The 19,972-nt window shown below is 32.7% G+C and overlaps 1 long non-coding RNA gene across 1 annotated transcript in view; it reads right to left on the reverse strand.

The window, feature by feature from the left end:
- The window catches only part of LOC143679449 (uncharacterized), a 35,667-nt gene that overhangs the window by 7,104 nt on the left and 8,591 nt on the right, over positions 1–19,972 (reverse strand). Inside the window, exon 2 of the long non-coding RNA XR_013173779.1 lies at positions 10,380–10,506. This is a non-coding gene — a long non-coding RNA (uncharacterized LOC143679449). The remainder of the gene's footprint in view (positions 1–10,379; positions 10,507–19,972) is intronic.

Raw genomic sequence — 19,972 nt, forward strand, 5'->3', positions numbered from 1 at the left:
CAAAGTTAATCTGTGTTGTAGCAAGTATTAGCACTTCGTTCCTATTTTAATTTATGAATAATATGCCAATCTATTGCATACCACATTTTGTTTATCTATTCATCAGTTGAACATTTGATTTGTTCCTTATGCTATTACGAATAACACTGCTATGAATATTTGCATTCAAGTTTTTGTGTGGACGCATGTTTTCAATGAACTCAGGAATACACCCAGAGTGGAATCATTGGGTCATAAGGTACCACTATGTCAAATCTATCAAGGAATCATCAAACTCTTTTCTAAAGTGGTTGCATTATTTTAGACTCCTGCCAGTAGTGCATGAGGGTTCAAATACTTTGGTCGATATTAATTCATTTTTTTATTGGTGAGATATAGTGTTCTCTATATATTCTGGGTGCAATGGTATTGCAAATGTTTTTTTTTTTTTTTTCCCCATTTTGTCAGCTGTCCTTTCATTTCCTTTATGGTATCCTTCAATGCACAAAATATTTTAATTTTGATGAAGTTTAAATTATATATTTTTTTCTTTTCTCTCCTGCGCTTTTGGTGTCATATCTAAGAACAACATGACATAACCTAAGGTTATGAAGACTAATTTTATGTTGTCTTCCGAGATTTTTAATGTTTTAGCTTTTCATTAATGTCTATGATCTGTTATTTTTCCATCTGAGCATATGGTGTTAGATAGAGTCCATCTTCAGTCTTTCACAAATGGACATTCCATTGTCCTAGCACTATTTCTTTAAAAGACTATGCTTTTTTCCTCCATTGAGTTATCTCAGTATCCTTGAAACAATCAATTGAACATGGATGCAAAGGTTTATTTGGGAATTCTCAATTATTTCATATTGAACCATATGTCTATTGTTTACTCTTCTTGGTTACTCTAGTTTGATAGTATGTTTCAAAATCACAAAGTATAAGTCCTTGAACATTGTTCCTCTGGGTCCCTTGCATGTACATATGAATTTTAGAATCAGCTTGCTAATTTCTGCAAAAAGGTGGCTAAGATTTTCAGGTTTTTGGCAAACCTATAAATTCATTTGCTGAGTATTACTGTCTTAGCAATATTTAGTATTTTTATCCATGAACATGGAATAGCTTCCCAAATATTTAGATTTTTAATTATTTACAACAATATTTTGGAGTTTTCAGTGTAAAAGTCTTACATTTCTTTTGTTAAAAACTAAACTCTAGTATTCTGTATTTTTGATGCTATTTAAATGCAAATGGTTCTTAATTTCATTTACAGAATGTTCATTGTCAACATATAGAAATAGAATTGATATTTATATACTGATACTGTATGTAGCAACCTTGGTGAACTTAGATATCAATCCTATTTTTTTCCTATGGATTACTTATAATTTTCTACATATCAGATCATTTAATCTGAAAATAGAGATTAATTTACTTTGTTTCCCGTCTGGATGTGAGTTATTCCTTTATTTTGCCTAATTGCCCTAGATAGTACCTTCAGTACAATGTTGAATAGAAGTGGCAAGAGCAGCTGTTGTTAACTGTGGGTTTTTGAATAAATGCCTAGCTTGTTGATCAGGATATTTGCTTTTGCCCTATGCTTTTTTCTGAATCTCTTAATATGATTGTGTGGTTGCCCTTATTCTATTAATGTTGTGTATTGCATTGTTTGATTTACAGATGCTAAATGACCCTTGTGTACCTGGAATAGATGCCATTTTGTCATGTTAATCATTTTTCTATATTGCCAGATTTGGTTTATAGTCATTTTTTCAGAATTGATTTTTGTGTCTATATTCTTAAAGAATAATGTTTCATAATTTCCTTGTGGTGTCTTTGCTTTGGAATCAGGGTAATACAGACCTCATGGAATGAGTTAGGAAATATTCCTTCCTTTTCTATTTTATGGAAGAGTTTGTTATCTAATTTGTTTGAATATTATTGTTCCTATTATTTCTTTCCATTTTTAGAGTAGAATTAGGCTACTCTGGGACACCACACCCCTGTCAAGGATTTTTGTCTCTTGTTGCTCTTTATTATTGCTACTGCTTGCTCTATACATTTTTAATACCTTCCCTGGACTAATTCTGTAAAGCCTATATTAGAGACTGAGGTCTCTACTCAATTAGTTAATGATTGGTCGGAGATTTCCTTAAGTGCCTGGAATCCATGTCTCCCACCCTTCCCAAGAAGCTTAGTGTGTTTGGGGCATGCCGTCAAAGTCTGGTAGTTTACAGTTCTGCCTTAGGCTTCACTTTCTGCTTGTGCAGAGTCTCAAGTATAGGGAAAATTGATAGATTAGGGTTTTTTTCAGGTCTTTCTCATAATTCTAATTCCTAAAGCCTTGAAGATGTGTACTGGCCTTCTAGATACCCAGGAATATGTAAAAGCTTTTAAAATACCCCTGTAACACTCCATTGATATGTCTAAATATTTTAGCCAGTTTCTTGTGTGCCCCAACTGATAATGCTGCTTCAGACAGCTCTGTGATGGTTAACAATTTCTGATGATTAATTTTATACGGAGACCTTGTAGATGAGGCTTTTTCCACTGAGTGAAAACAAATAGAGACAAGCCCTGTTAATGGGGCTTTTCCAGGGGCCTGTCAATGGGTCAAATAGGATCAGGGAAGCCACAAACCCATTTTCTCCTATTTAATGGCTGCAAAGCTGCTGCTTTCCCAAGCTACCATGATGCAGAGCTGCTGGTTCTCATGGCTTCCACGGGCCTGGGGAAAATAGGATGGGAATAGAGAAAGTTAAAACCACATAGAGCTGGCTGTTCTTACCAAAATTTGGCCAGTTTTCTTGAATGAATGCTCCCTAGAATCTTTGAATGTTGCAAGCATTTTGTTAATTTCAGGAATTTTGAGAGAGTTATCTAGGACAACTTCAATACTGTTCATATTGCTTTTATGGAGGACAAGAATTTTGGATATCCCTATTCCACCAACCCAGAAGTGTTCCCTTTCTTAAATCTTTTGAGATTTTTAACAATGTGTATGGTCTTTATGCCTTCTTAATTATCAATAAATAATGAAATTATAAATGGGTTGGTTGAGTAAAAAAAAAGTTTCATAAATAACAGTTTAAGCTTTTTTGTAGATGGCATTGATCTGAGCACTTACCTTTAGTTTACTGAAATGATTATGCAAATTAATATTTATAAAGTGAAATTATGTGGCTTAAGGAAACATGAAGCAAACTTGCTGGCTACTGGGTATTGCAGAGGGGTCAGGAGGAATGGTGTGATATCAAGTTTTGAGGGTTGAAATAAAGAGAAATTATATTAAACTTGATAAATATTATCATATACATTCAAAAGGAGCAGGAAGGACTAGTTAATTAAGCACATCCTTTAGGTCACCAGTAATGAAATATATAGCAATCAATTATTTATCATAGTAAGAATTAGTGGTTATTTTGCTTGTCCATATACCTATTTCATTATTTTGTATTATTTTCAACTTGTTAAGGTGGAAGTAGTGGAATGTTATATCCTGTTCATTGTTTAGAGCTTTGAATACAGTTTTGTATAACCTGAAGCCTATTCCTAAAGGATTGACATGAGCTGTTTTCTTTACACATACCTTCCCTGCTTATGTCCACTGAAGTATTCTGTTTTCAGAATCATATAAAACTAATGCATTTGATCATAAAATGTTTAGAATTTTAAAATGTTAAATATGTAAAATGAACCTGTAAAAAAGTAAACAGTGTGTATATTTGTTCTAAAATTAGAATTATAGTTGATTATTGTGCAAATAAATTAGGCAAATAAAGTCAAATGAAAAGGAAGAAAAAATGTATTTCAGAAAACAAGCTATAGCATAATCCTATCTGTACAATAAATTCCCTCCTATGTTAAAAACAAGAGAATGCAAAAAAATAGTAGATGCTTTGAAAAAAAATAGCTTTCAATTTATAGTTCTAGCAGACTACTTAAAGCACACCCATATGCCAAAAATGTATTTACAAAAGTAGGCTTCTTTTTAAAAAATGAATGCTTATGAAACATTTTACAAATCAAATTACACCAGCGAACCTATCTAATATTTTCCTGTGTGTGCTATTTGTTATTTCATAATGATTGTGATTTAGGTGCAATACAATGAATTATCAGGTTTTTATACTTAATGGTATATTATTCCCTTGATGGTTTCCTTGCTGTACATAGTTCTCACATTGTTTTTCAAAAATCAAAATATCTGTTGTGATCAAATATATAAGAACTGGTTGGAAATTGTTTGAAAGAAATACTTGTTTGTGAATGAACATTTATTTCACCCCTTTGTCCATTTTAATATCTTTTCTGATCAGTGATGTTTTAGTTTAGTTTTGTTTTTACTATAATTTTATAGGTATACAAAATAATTTGTATTACTTGAATTAATAGCATTGCCATTGAAGTACAATGTTCAAATTTTATTATATAAAAAACTTAATATTGTATAAACCAGGTAGAAATGATAGAATGCACAATAATTCATGCATGTAATGACTAAGGAACCATAAGTCAGTCAGAGTAAAACAAAAGTTTCAGTCAAATATCTACCACTTTTATCTGTCTATATCAAAGAAACTATCTGGGATATTTGCATAGTATGGATAATGGTTTACATTTTCTGTTTGCATCGAGATGTTTGCAATAGTGAATACATAGCATGGGTATTCGGTAAATTATCGTTATAATCTTGGCACTATTATACTCTGTTGAAGTAACTTACCTTCTGTCTTTTTATATAAGATTTTAAAATATATAAAAAGCATATTATTTGAAAGACAACTAAAAATCAGGTGAATTTAAGTTTAGATCTTACATACACATTAGCTATTTATGGCTGTCAATTTGTATCAGGAGACACCAACACTTTAAAGTCATTATATTTTATTGTAAATTCCCCATTTTTTCAGGATTTTTGGCATGATAAACTAAGACATAGCTCGTCAGATCCCACTGGGCTTATTATTCATTTAGGTCAGCCACCCTGAAGGGCTTATCTGAGCATGAAGATCATACCAGCTTTAAATAGAATACCACAGAGGTAAAATCAAGTTAAAGAAATGATTCTTACCCATTCTATACAGCATGTTCAAAAGAGAATATTCTTATTCTGTCAAATTATTATTTCTAGTCAAATATCTAATATGATAAGATATATTTCCCCTGCCTAAATTGGCAGTTGGGTACTTAAATTTGCATTTGCCACAAATTTATGTGATTTAGCAAGTAAAATTTGGAAAAGAAATCTACATAAAATTTTGAAAAGAACTCTAATCTAAGAGTTCTACATACATAGTATAATGACCTTGAATTGATTGTTTAAAACAGATGAACTATTAGACATAACTTTAGAACATTAGAGAAGACATTAACAGTAACTTTATTCAGTCTCTACATTTAGAGATGAGAAACTAGGACCCTATATTTTAAAGAACATACTCATTTTTAAAAGCAAAATTTTCAGTCTGTTTATCTTCTGATACCTCTAAAAGCATGCCATTTTCTATCATAGTCTTATCATTCTAATCTGTACATATTTATAGACATATGGAAAAACCTGGCAATGCATAATTAATTTTTTTTCTTGGTCCATTCCTCATAACTGAAAACAATTCCTAATTAGCTTTGTTCATGATTTATCTGGGATTTTTTGTGGAGAAATAAAATAATTTTAACATTGGCTTGAGGTTGAAATATTATAAAGAAAGTTGGACGCAGAAATTGATTTCAAGAATTCCATAGTAAAAATGAGTAAGCTGGTAGCTGTATTGGTTTAGAAAAGTAGCTATTATCTTCTAATTTAGCTTGGTTTTCTATCTCTAAATGTAAACAACATGAAGAGAAGAGAATTTTAAATCAGTCTTACCTAAAAATTCAAAATAAAATGAAATTATTCCCTTTTGAATTCCAAAGGTTGTTCAGTCACTTCTGCTTTCACTCTCAAATTCATTTTCAGGCTTGTGGTTAGATCCATAAATGATTAGAAAACACATCATTGCTATACATTTATAGAACATCATTTCCAAATTATGATCTTTACATTTAGAAATTATTAAATTTGATGTTTAAGTTTTTGTATGTTGAAGAAAAGAGAGAATAATTCAAGGAAACTAGTGCTGATCAAAAACTGAATAAATTATAGTTTCTGTTATTCTCTTTTTGGAATTTTTGTATCTACTCCTAAATCTTTTGCAGGCTCTAATACAATTGAACAACTCAAGCAAGTAAATTAAATATATTGATTTATAACAGTTTGAATTTACTGAAAGACTATTAATTAAAAATGAAAGCACTTTTCAGCAAAAATCAGAGCATTACAAAACTTAACCAAGTTTTTCTTTCATTAATAGTTTCCCATCTTAATTTCATGTGTTCTAAAAATACCAGTTTGGATTCTGATCTCGCAGAGTGTATGTAGGTATTACTGTGTTCTAAAGGAATTAATTTCTGTGGGGAATAAACACACTAACACACACACACAATGCATGCACACATCAAAATGTTTGAAACTTTGTGTGTTGTAGGAATGGAAGTTGTGAAAAATAGCTGACTATATTTCTTTTGGAATATAAGTGAAGCCATATATCCCTTCTTATTACACATGGTAAATCATGTTGTAGTACATAGCATGTTAATGAGGAATAACTGGCTTTCTTTACATTTGATTTTTTTTAAGCTAGGAATTATTTTTCCATGTTTGGCATTATATTAGTGAATTAGCCATAATTCATCTTTTCAAATCTAAAATATATGCTAGTGTTTTATAATGTGGAAAAAGGAAAATACTGTATGATTACACTATAGAGAAATAAATATTAAACTGGTATTTCTGGAAACAGGTTTTGTAAGGAAACACACATCTAAAGAAAGCATTCAGTTGCTGATTATCTCAAAATCATATTGGTGCATTTCATTCTAGTGAAATTTAGATTATTGGTACCCTCAATTTACAAATCTGTAAACTGAGACCTAGATAATTTGTATAATCACCGGGGGTGATGCAAGTAATGGTTTTTCTACCATGCATAATATTGGAAACAGGATTTCATTTAGCATAGTGACACCATATAGGTGAACATTTAAAATCAGTTTAGATTAAAGGAGAAATTAAATATAAGAAAGAAACAAGCAAAGAATGAAGCAGGGAAGAGAGGAAAGAATATTCAATATAATGACACAAATCATTAATTAAAAGTAAGGAAACTAGGTAAAGAAATCCAATGTAATAAAAAGTAAGATATCAGATAGAAGAAAGAGTGTAGGGGAATAATAAAGTAATGCACAATAGCTAGCAATACTAAAAGAAATGTACTGCTAGGCAAATAGACTAACAGAAACTTTTGTAGAGATCATCTTTGCAATGTGTCATAGTTTGCCAGGGTTGCTGTGACAAATAGCGCAAAATGGGTTGGCTTAAACAAAATGAATTTATTGGCTTCAGTTTGGAGTCCTGAAATTCATGATGTCTCTATCCTATCTGAAAGCCATTTGTTGATCAGTGCTTTGACTTTTGTGTCTTCTGGAGCAGCAGTCCAACCCTGTCTGAGCACCTGGCAGCAGCATGCTCTCCTCAAATGCTGGGGCCTCTGTCAAATTTCTGTGCACTTTCTGGACCATCCATGTCATCAGACAAAGGGATCTTTCACAAATCCTTCCTGGATAAATTAATTTACAGTACTGCCATCCTCTGACAAGACTGATTCAATCCACGAGTCATACATTTAACTTTCTTAGCAAAGGACAATTCAGTTACACTTTCATGCAAAATATCTGTTCTCTGGGAACTCACTTCCTGAGCGTTCAGGAGCCTGATTGAGGCTCTACTGGGTAGAGGGTCAGCAGGTAGAGTTTGTTGGAAAAAAGTAAGGGTCCCAGGGTACACAGGTAGTTCAGTGGTAGAATGCTCTTGCTTGCCATGCAGGAGACCCAGGTACCATCCCAGTCCTATGCATCCCCCACCTTACCCCCTCAAAAAAGTATAGGTTCGGGGGTCTTGCCTTTATTGTGACTAAGGGGAGGATTGAAGCTTTCAGATGCTGGAGATTGGTAGCTTTAAACCATATGGCATGAAATGCAGAAGGAACAAGGGCCATTTGAAGAAGGTGAGGGAAGCTTTTCTGCAAGTCATATGGAAATACATGCCCTACAAGCAAATTATGTGGTACAAAGGACAGAAATAGCAAAGGCCATTTGGAGAAGCTGGGGGTGGCTCTTATCATCCAAACCATATGGTGGTTCATTCCCTACTAGGGGCAGTTATTCCAGGGCAGAGCTGACAGGGTTGGTCACTTAAAGGGGAAATGTATGACAGGCAAAATGACATGGCAGCAGATATAATTTATTTTACATCATTACACGGGCGAGATATATTTTTTCTAAATGATAGATATAGTTTTTTCAGCTCTCACTTATTTCTAACCCCTCACTAGAAACAACTTTATATCCGTATCTCTACAAATAGTTTCATCAAAGAAATCTAGTTTTTTTCATTCAAACAGTTCAATATCCTTGCAGCCTCTGCCCATTACCCAATTTCAAATCCATGTCCACATTTTTAGATTGCTATGATAGCATCACTCCACTTTAAGGTCATGAAATCTGGCTTCGTTTGCCAGGGATGCTAGGACAAATACCAACAAATGGATTGGTGTAAGCAAAAAAAAACAAAATTATCTAAAAGTTTGGGAGCTGAAAGTCCACAATCCAGACGTAGACAAGGCCATGCTTTCTCCCAGGGTTTGTAGCATTCTGATGATGGCAGTATTCCACCGCAGGGTGATCTCTCTCTCTCCTCTCCAGTTGGTCCTAACTTTGGGCTGCTGCTTTTCCTGTATAATCATCTTGTGTTTCTGTCTGGATTCAGGTCCTTATAAGAACTTCAGCCGTATGGATTAAGGCCGCTCTTATTCAATTTGGAACCTTCTGTTTGGCTCTTTGAAGATCTTCTTTACACATCCATGCCATAACTGACCCCTATTTACAAATGGGGTCACACCCAAGGGAATGCAGAGTAAGACTTGAATAGTCTTTTGTAGGGGATATAATTCAGTCCCAACATAGGTGTGATACGTATAAGTACATTCACAATGCCCCTAAATTGCAGTGGGTAAAGAAGATTGTCCTTTATAAATCTCATGAAATCTAGATCACAGACCACATATACGCATACATATATAGATGTCCATGGTGGTGTTTTGGCAGAGTTTTTAAAAAAGCCGTTGACTTAGACATTTCTAAAGATCTAGTGTAGACAGTGAAATACAAATGCAAAAACAATTTTATAGTGAGGAGCAAGGGAAAGGAAATGTCAGTGATTCCAAGTGAGGTGAATTTGTTTGCTATCCTGAAAATAATCACTCTATAAGCATTAGGACCTCTTATATATGATATATGTTTTGAATAGTACTATGCTATTACAGTATCTTTTTTAAACCTTTTTATTGTATAATATAATGTATATGTACAAAATTAAGAAAGAAAAAAAGCGATGGTTTTCAAAGCACTCTTCAACAAGGAGTTGCTGGAAAGATTCCAGACTTGGTCATGGGCTACCATAACATCATCTCAGATTTTTCATTTTAGTTGCTCCAGAACATTGGAGACTAGAAGGAATAAATATGTATTTTTTTTTATCATCACATTTGACTTTTTGTGAAAAATAACATATATACAAAACAATAAATTTCAAAGCACAGCACAACACTTAGTTGTAGAACAGATTTCAGAGTTTGGTATGGGTTACAATTCCACAATTTTAGGTTTTTACTTCTCGCTGCTCTAAGATACTGGAGTGCTATTACAGTTTCTTAACACAGCTTTGCCATGTCACTCTTTGCCTTTATACAGTGAAATTCAGGGAAATAGAAAATGTATTATCCGAAAATATGGAATTTAGTGTTGTCCCAAGAGAGGAAACTGAGATTCAAAGATGTTTAAATGATTTAAACACAGTAACTTTTGCTTTATTTTGCTGTTTTTCATTGTTTACTTTGTTTTATATTATGTAAAGAATGTCATATTCACTCAGTTGGATCATTCAAAAAAATGAAGACTAGGTAATCTAGATTGGGAGAGTTACAATCTTTGATTTACTTCTTTACAATTCAACTAATATTTACTCCTATTAAATAACTAGCACACAGTGAAAAAAATTCAGTGAACTGGAAATGTGAAAATTTCTTTTTTGGCATTTCATCTCTTCATTTTAGCCTCTGCTAAATAGGGTAACTTATATTTTCTTCTCTCTAAACACTTTGAATTTCTCTCTAAACTCTTAACAGTGACTACATAATTAGGCAGTCTTTGGACTTTCAAACTGTTTAGTTTAGAAATTTAAAGGCTTACCACATACATTCTAAATGCTAAGGGACATTCCCATATACCATAGTACTTACATCGTTATTAATATGTAGTAGATGTTACAATAGATACTGGTTTGAGTCATAAATGCCCATCCACACTTCTAGATTTCTCTTCTATGTCCTTGTCAAGGTTAGCAGCTTTGAGCCTCAGGTTCTTTACCTGTAAGTGGTAAAAAGTGTAAAGCTTACCTCAGAGAGACTATTAGGATTAAGTGAAAATGAATGTAAACTTCTTAGAAGAATGTACCCATTTATAATGTTAAGGCCCAACACAATATATATAAATTCATTGACTCAGCAGTCCTTATGATGCCAGTTCCCTTGTATCCCCTTTATAGATGAGGAAGTGACTATAGAGAGGTTGAGTAATTTTCCCAAGATTAACAAACAAACAGCTTGCAAAACCTGAATTTGAACCCAGGCAGTTCATATTCAAAGTACAAGCACTTAATCTTTACTGCCTCAATTGCTAGATACATTAATATTTTTACTCTATTTCTATCAACTACAATGGAAGAATACAATTATCAGCACCAATGGAAATAATGCATTGACTTCAGAGATTACATGAGTTGGTATATTCAAGAATTTCCCCTTTCAATGGAAGAATGGAATAAAATTGTCTCTGTTTTCTAACTAAAATTTGAATAAAAATAAACTGCAAAACTAGGTCGTGCCATCTTTTCCCCATTACTGGAATTCCATATCCCTGCTATTTTTTGAATGCTCTATATTCTTAAATATATATATATCATAATAAAATAGAGAACATTGACAAGGGAATGTGAGCACATCTCAACAAAAATAAAAGAAAAAAGGGTTTTACACTGGCACCAAGAAATAACCTTCTATGCCAAAAGTTACTAGGTCAAGCTTGGATCCTTCTTAACATTAGAGATAAAGATTATCAACTACAAATGTCAGGTCAGTATACCTTCATAAGAAAGATTGACATCAGCTAAAACAGTTGTAAAAATCAAATGATTACTGATTTAGACCTTAGCTCTCCTATGAAGATGGACGCTTATATAGCAACTTTAATTTTTCTGCATTTTAAAGGCAGTTTTCAATCGCAAAACTTTACAGGATAACATTTCAATTTTAATATTATTCATTGACGAGAAAATCTCTGATCTTAAGTTTGATGTGCTCAATAATATTAAATAATACATAGTAAACATATCGCTTCTATCCTAACTAGAAACTAAGAAAGATTTATTATTGAATCCAGAATGCAATAATTTCTTTAATGAAAAGAATATGCTCTTAATTCTAAAGAAAATATAACTCAATATATTTAAAATAAGAATAAATTTTATTATGGAAAACTTTTACGCGTCACTTTAAACTACCAATAATACTGTTCTAAATAAACCAACTTTATTCAAATGCTGTAAGAATTAATCCTTATCCTCCCCTAATACTTTAATCAAGGAAAGCTAATCTGGATTTATGTCATCTGAATAATGTCCTATTTTCAAACATGATGTAATCTCTTATTCCCTCTTCTTGAAGTCTTATTTCCTTCTCCCTTTGTTCTCAGCTATCTTCTTTGCCTTTCTATAAATTCCATTAACTGAAGCAAGTAACCAGAAAATCAATGAAAGAATTTAATAACTAACACCAGAGAGAATGAAACAATAGTTGTATCACCTGTGACCATTCATCAGCAATGGCCCTCCATTCAATTTCTGGACACTTATTTCCAGATTTTATTTTATTAAGAAATGACTGATGCGTAATGCACTCAGTTAACCTCAAACTGCACTTGAAATAAAATTATAAAATTTAAATAAGAGAGTAGTCTCCTATATATTCCTAACCATTCACAGTGTAAATATTCACTTCAAGATTTATGCCTACATTCTGAAATTAAGAAGCATTTCATTGTGATTTGATAATACCACTTCTCTTATTTAGAATATATATATATATAAAATCTTAGTGTGCTATCCAGCATACTTTTTTCTTTTCTGTAAGATGAATAAAAATTAGAGAAATACAAATTGTTTTGAAAAAATGTTATACAATACCACTTTTTTAATCACTGTCTTAGAAAATTGCTGAGCTAAGCATGTACGCGGGGTGTGACATGCTTTCATCATTGTAATGAGAAATTTTCATCATCATTATCAACTGGGTTTAAACTGAATAGAACTATAGACAGACCTCACAGCATGCTCTTTTTCCCCAACCCCCCCTTTTTTTCCATAGCATGCTATTTTGAGAATGTTTCTTATGAAATTTTCTCATATTTTCAGATCCTCATTCCATACTAGTGATGACACTTTCAACTTCCTCCTAATTTGAGTAGAATTCTTTCATTAAATCTTCAACATTTAAAAATTTCTAGCCTGTAATTGTAAATCGTTCCTTTTCCTTCTCACCTTCTTTCAATTCCATGTAACAAGTACAGCAAATTTAGTTTAAAACACTCTTTTAAACTAAGTATATATGAGGTATTCCTAAATACATGATTGAAATAATGTTATATAATTGTTGAAATATGGCACTAGTATCTTAATGACAATTCTCTTTTAATACTGTCTTATAAACTAAAATGCTATGCATCATTTCTTGAAAATATAGATTTATATATACTTTGTGTCATATAATGAATTGAGCTCTTCATAAAACTCACAAGTCTAAATTTTGTGGGCATAATAAGCTTTTTGTTGGGAACAGCGGGTCTATAATAATACTACTTTGTGATCAATGCTTCTATGCTATTTTCCCAAAAGATTCCATGTCTGGGTCACAGACACATCAGGCTATTATAAAAACTGTGATCTATTTAGTTATAGTCAAAGAAGTCTGTGTTTCCTCTGGTTAACTATGAAACACTGCATTACTTTTGAGGAATATAACTTACTTTAAATATTCCATGTATCCTAATTTTCTGGGCATGGAAAGTGTTAATCACATTTGAAATATATGTAATCTAATTTTCTCACTATCAGAATGAAGTCATCTAGTACAAATGTAATGGGAAAATATCCCTGCCTTCATCACACAGTCATTATAATCTACACTTTTGATGGAGAGGGGATCAAAAGTCAAAGTGGAAGAATTTCTCCAGTTTATAGGAACCAGTCACAATAAGATCTAGAGTATTAGCAGCTACAAATAAAGCTGAATGCGGTAGATCTCAAGGACATAATTAAAATAAAGCAGAACAAAATAATTATTTTTTTTAAATCCAGCTTTACATAATCACATTCCTCATGATCAAAAGTCTTTAGAGTTTCATTAAAAAAAACCTCCGAAGTTTCACATGGTAGTCAGAGGAACCAAAATTGTACTTGTTTTTTAAAGAATAAGCAATGAATCATTAAATACACAATTCACAATACTTAGACTTAATTTTACTTATGATTGTTTTATGACTCGATATTTTATTGTTAATTCATATTTTAAAAAGATTGGACATTAAAAGTCTCTAAAGAAAGGTATTTGTAGAAATTGTTGCACAGCAATTAGGAAAATAGTTTATGAAGTTTTTTTTTTTTTGCTTTTTTTTTTTATTAACGGAAAGAAAGAAAAAAAAAGAAATTAACACAACATTTAGAAATCATACCGTTCTACATATGCACTCAGTAATTCTTAACATCATCACATAGATGCATGATCATCGTTTCTTAGTACATTTGCATCGTTTTAGAGGAACTAGCAACACAACAGAAAAAGATATAAAATGTTAATATAGAGAAAAGAAATAAAAGTAGTAATAATAGTAAAACAAACAAACAAAAAACAAAAAAAAACCCTATAGCTCAGATGCAGCTTCATTCAGTGTTTTAACATGATTACTTTACTATTAGGTATTATTGTGCTGTCCATTTTTGAGTTTTTGTATCTAGTCCTGTTGCACAGTCTGTATCCCTTCAGCTTCAATTACCCATTGTCTTACCCTGTTTCTAACTCCTGCTGGACTCTGTTACCAATGGCATATTTCAAGTTTATTCTCGAATGTCCGTTCACATCCGTGGGACCATACAGTATTTGTCCTTTAGTTTTTGGCTAGACTCACTCAGCATAATATTCTCTAGGTCCATCCATGTTATTACATGTTTCATAAGTTTATCTTGTCTTAAAACTGCATAATATTCCATCGTATGTATATGCCACAGTTTGTTTAGCCATTTTTCTGTTGATGGACATTTTGGCTGTATCCATCTCTTTGCAATTGTAAATAACGCTGCTATAAACATTGGTGTGCAAATGTCCGTTTGTGTCTTTGCCCTTAAGTCCTTTGAGTAGATACCTAGCAATGGTATTGCTGGGTCATATGGCAATTCTATATTCAGCTTTTTGAGGAACCGCCAACCTGCCTTCCACAGTGGTTGCACCATTTGACATTCCCACCAACAGTGGATAAGTGTGCCTCTTTCTCTGCATCCTCTCCAGCACTTGTCATTTTCTGTTTTGTTGATAATGGCCATTCTGGTGGGTGTGAGATGATATCTCATTGTGGTTTTGATTTGCATTTCTCTAATGGCCAGGGACATTGAGCATCTCTTCATGTGCCTCTTGGCCATCCGTATTTCCTCTTCTGGTAGGTGTCTGTTCAAGTCTTTTTCCCATTTTGTCAGATAAAGGTCTAGTATCCAGAATTTATAAAGAGATTGTTCAACTCAACAACAAAAAGACAGCCAACCCAAGTTTATGAAGTTTTTATGAAGAGTTCACTCAAAATTTTCAGTTCTTCCCATGTATATTTTATGATAACTACTAGTTAAAGGGACATATCAGAAATGGGAAAAAGGATTAAGTGAGCACATATAGAAGAAGAGATAATTTCTTAAGTACAGATAAATCGACTGAATTGAAATTGAACGTTTAAAATACAAACAAAAGAACAAGTTTACAGAGTTGACATCCTCAAAAGCTGAAAGTTGAGTGTCATCCAAGTTTGCAGAATAACTACAGGATATAGAAGGATCAATCACAGAAAAAGTATTGAAATAGAAAATGCCATGTGTGGGAAAAAGTATATATTTTCCAGAAAGTGACTGAATTCAATATATTTATTAGGGGTTAAAAAGAAAATATTCAAGATTTATTAACAAACACCCAAAGTAAAGTAAGATCTCTAATAAATAGGTTCACTCAACAAAGAAACATTGAGTAATAATTGACACACCCTTGTCTATATCTTGGTCAGTGAAGTTCATGCAATCATGTTTTAACCAATAAAATTTGAGAAGAGATCATTTTTCATGGTTTCTGAGAAAGGTTTTCCCTCAAATTCAAGAGAGAAAGACCAGAAACATGAATCCACCAATCTCTGGACTTGACCGATGAAGCTCACAATTTACCTGTTATTGGAATTATAAACATGAATTTAATATGCTATAGTATGAAGTCATCCTAATGGAAGGAAAGGAGTGCAAATCTAAAAATGTACTTATTTCCTGATAAAATTAATGACCTTCTTAATTAATCTTAGTTTTCTATTATTTTAGTTACTTATTAACAATACAGACTTGTCACTAATTTTTCTATTTCTTTCACACATGAATTCATAGGATGATTTTCTTAAATATTCAAGATAAATATTCCTACATTTATGCACTTATCCATTCATCATTTATAAGCAAATGATTATCAAATTTCATCTATAACCAAGATCTTGCTTTAGGCTCTGGGGGAGTAATGAAGAGTTGGTCTCTGATCTACAAAGCATATAGTCAAGCAAATAAGGTAGCCATTTATAGAATTGTAATGGGGGTTATTCCAATAGTTGGAATTTGGTCATTTGTATAATATATTAGGATGAAAGCTACTTTGTCATAAATGCACTCTCCACTGTTTCATGAATTTAAACAAAAAGTCAAGATACCATGTAATCTGTGTAGTTGTATCTTAAGCATATTTCACTTCAGAGCTGGAGTTGGAATCTAGGTGCTGCAGGTCATCCCTAAGTATAAGACCATGCATTTCCTTGAATTGAGGTACTACATATCTAAAGCATTTTTGATTTGCAATGCTGTTTAAAGGCCTAAACATACATACTTTTAGGCAGGTAATACACTGTCATAGAATACAAATGTGGTACAAAAATTTCCCCAAGGCATTGTGATATTATAAAGCTATTTACTCCTTAAATCTTTACAATAAAAGTCTCTGTTTCTTATATATAGTTTCTCATATATAGTCAGTATATACATTAGTGAATATATTAGTTGATATTAGTTTGGGGGGATAAAAGTGTTAAGAGAGGCATGCAATTCCCATAGTGTCATATTTCCCTGAATTTAGTGGTAACAAATTAAGCAGTTATTGTTTAAAATATTAGCTCGGCAAGCTGTTTATTATTAAATCAATCATCAAGGTTTCTAGATAACTTTTTTTAATGCCGAGGTTTAAACTTTTAGATAATTGCTTTTAACACCAAGGTTTTAAACATACATAACGAATAAATATGTTAATGGTTTATTTTACTTCATCAGAAATTAAATACAATGTCTGTCGGGTTCAGTGTCAAGATGGTCTATTTTCAAATTTTAATATTTTGGAATAAAGATTACATAATAAATACCTATTCTTTTAGTTTCAAGCAAAGAGCATGAAATAAGCTGGGTTAAACAATGGAAATTCCTTTGCTCATGGTTTTGAGACTAAAGAAAGTCCAACACAAGGTGTATCTAGGTAGTGACTTTCCAAAGGCTAGCATTCTGGGCTGTTGCAGTGATCGCTGGGCCCACTGTCACATGGCATCGTACCTGGCAGCACCTCCTGGTCTCTTTCTTCTCTTCCGAAGGTTCAGCCCCTTCTTCCTGTGGGTTTTTGTCTGAATTTCATGCTGCTTATAAAGGACTCCAGTGTTAGGACTGAGACACATTCTGATTGAGCTGAGCCACACCTTAATTGAAGTAACCTCATCAAAAGAACTGACTTACCGTGGATTCACACCCACAGAAATAGATTGGATTTAACAACATGTTTTTCTGGGGTATATACAGCTTCAAACCACTACACTATCTTTATATGTTTATATAGTATCAAATAATATGTTCTCAAAAGATTCAATATATTTTGTCTCTCCTTGTTACTTGATTTATCATCAATGCTAGAAAAGTTTTTGGCATATAATGATTACTTAATAATTACTTAAAGGAATGGATACTGTATTGACTTATATGTTTAAATGAATCATCTGTTTGAAATATTTGAAGTAAGTTTATATACTTTCCAATGCCAAAATGGATATTTTAATTCTGCTTTGATTTTAAAAATTAGCCTTATGGATGTCCTTAGAAATTTGCTTTTCTGAAATGAATGAAAAAAGAAATGAGCAATTATTTTATTTAAGTATTTTACGTCGCAGTATTTTAGAATTATTTATCAGCTCTGAGAAGATGATTAATTTGAAACTCAATTTGTATGGTGTAGTATAAATAGAAAGAATGAATTCAATATATAATCTAAAGATTGAATTTTCAAAGGAATGTCTTGCATATTTGGATTATATAAAATATTAAGATAGAATAGTGACCAAATGCAAACTTAATAATTAAGATGGTGCTGCTATTAATTATGAAGATTGAAAGAAATGCAGTATTGAAAAATTAAAACAAATGAATGTTCCTTGCTCCATTGCAAGCAAAATATTGGAACTCAGTCAAATAGCTTTTCTCATGACTTATAAGATAATGAATGGTGCTTGATTATTACATATTGGACAAGTCATTTTAATTGTAAAGCATGAATATATCTCATTATCTAATATAGGCCATGCATGTTTATGACTTCTAAAGTTATTAATAGTGTGTCATTTTTCTATTTAAAATGTATTCCTTTCCGAGAATAATATGAAAGTAAACTTGCCATAAATTCTTTAAAAAATTGCATACAAAACTATGTGTGCTGGAGCTTTAGACATTTATCTCTAAACTAATATGTAATAAAATAATTGGTCATTGGTGTATTTCTTTGAGACTTATGTTTCTACCTTACTAAGTGTTGGAGAAACCATAAAATATCGCTAACATGGCTGCCGTGGCTGATGTAAGACAACACAAAATGGCTGACCTTAAATCTGCCTTCCATCCTAGCAACAACGGTGACCAATCCCAGCCCGACACATAAATCTGCCCTCTGCCCTAGCAACAATGGCCACCAATCCCCATCCGACACATATCCCTGCATACTCCCAGCCTATATAAGTCTGTACACTTCCTCAATAAAGTGGACGCCTTCCACTCACCCCTGAGGGTTGTCTCCTGAGTTGTGTGCTCTGTGTCTGTGTGACTGACTCAGTATGGCCACTTACCCCCAGCCATCAGCGACCCAGCCATCAGCTACCCAACAACTAAGAAGAGAATGATTACAATATATTAGTTGTCATTACAATGCAAATGTTGTGAGGTGAATTTTAAAAGTATGTCAAGCCAGTTAAACAAGTCAGTGCTTTGCATATGGATAAAGGTCACAATATTGCTATTGTTGCACAAGTTAGTATTTTGTGAGACATTTGTAATTTTCTAAAATATGTTTAAGAGATAAATAACAAGCAGTTTATGGGTGGCAAGAGTATAGTACATTTTTGACATTCAAAAATTTGTTAGAGTTGCTACCAATCTTTTACACATAGTTTTAAATTTTATATTGTTTTATTGGTTATCATTTTTCCATTTTTCCTGGTCTCTTTCTTTAGAAATCTATACCTCCATGTTTTGCTAGTAAGGATTTTTATTTTTATGCTTTTGCATCCCAATATACTTTTAGTTTGGTAAAATAGTTTTATCCAGTTCATGTGTTTGTTTATATTTTCACTGCATTACCACATTTGTGTCAACATTACATTTAGTTTGCCTAATTTACTTACAATGATATATGTGGTCTTGCCTTTATATTAATCTTAAAATATTTATTGTGAGCAACTTTTGATTCAAATATATAATACTGAGTATATCAATATTGCACTAGTAACTTAAAAAGAACGAATATTATCAGATTTGTGCTGGTGTGAAAGTATTATATACCCTAGAAAAGCCATGCTTTAATTCTGATCCAATCTTATGGGGCCAGACCTACTATTCAGGGTGGAAACTTTGGATTAGATCATCTGCATGGAGATGTGATATGCTCAATTGTGGGTGTGGCCTTTTGGTTAAATGAAGATTTGACTCTGCCCGTTCAAGTCTATGCACTGTGAGGACATATTCAAGGTGGGTCTGGATTAGTTTATTTGAGTCCTTTAAAATGGGAGTTATTTTGGAAAAAAAGTTGCTTGAGAGCAGAGACGCAGACATCTGAAGATGCTTGTAGTGCTGACAGAGCAGATGCCTTCACAGAGACAGAGATGCAGAGGCCAGCAGACATTGCCATGTGCTTCCCCATGAGATGCTAAGCAAGTCAGAACACAGAGTTGTATCCTGGGGGAACAAAGTGAAGGCCCACAGATGCTTAGAGGGGAAATAGCTGATATCAGAGGGTAGAAGTAGCAGAACCAGGAACAAGGACCAGAAGACACCAGCCACGTACCTTACCATATGACAGACATTGTCCTTTCCTGAGTCAAGATATCTTTCTCTGGATGCCTTAGTTAGAACATTTTATGACTTTAGAACTATAAACTTCTAGTTTAATAAATTCCCTTTATAAAAGCCACTCCATTTCTG

This window comes from Tamandua tetradactyla, chromosome 4, assembly GCF_023851605.1.
Source record: "Tamandua tetradactyla isolate mTamTet1 chromosome 4, mTamTet1.pri, whole genome shotgun sequence".
In the NCBI taxonomy this organism is placed as follows: Eukaryota; Metazoa; Chordata; class Mammalia; order Pilosa; family Myrmecophagidae; genus Tamandua; species Tamandua tetradactyla.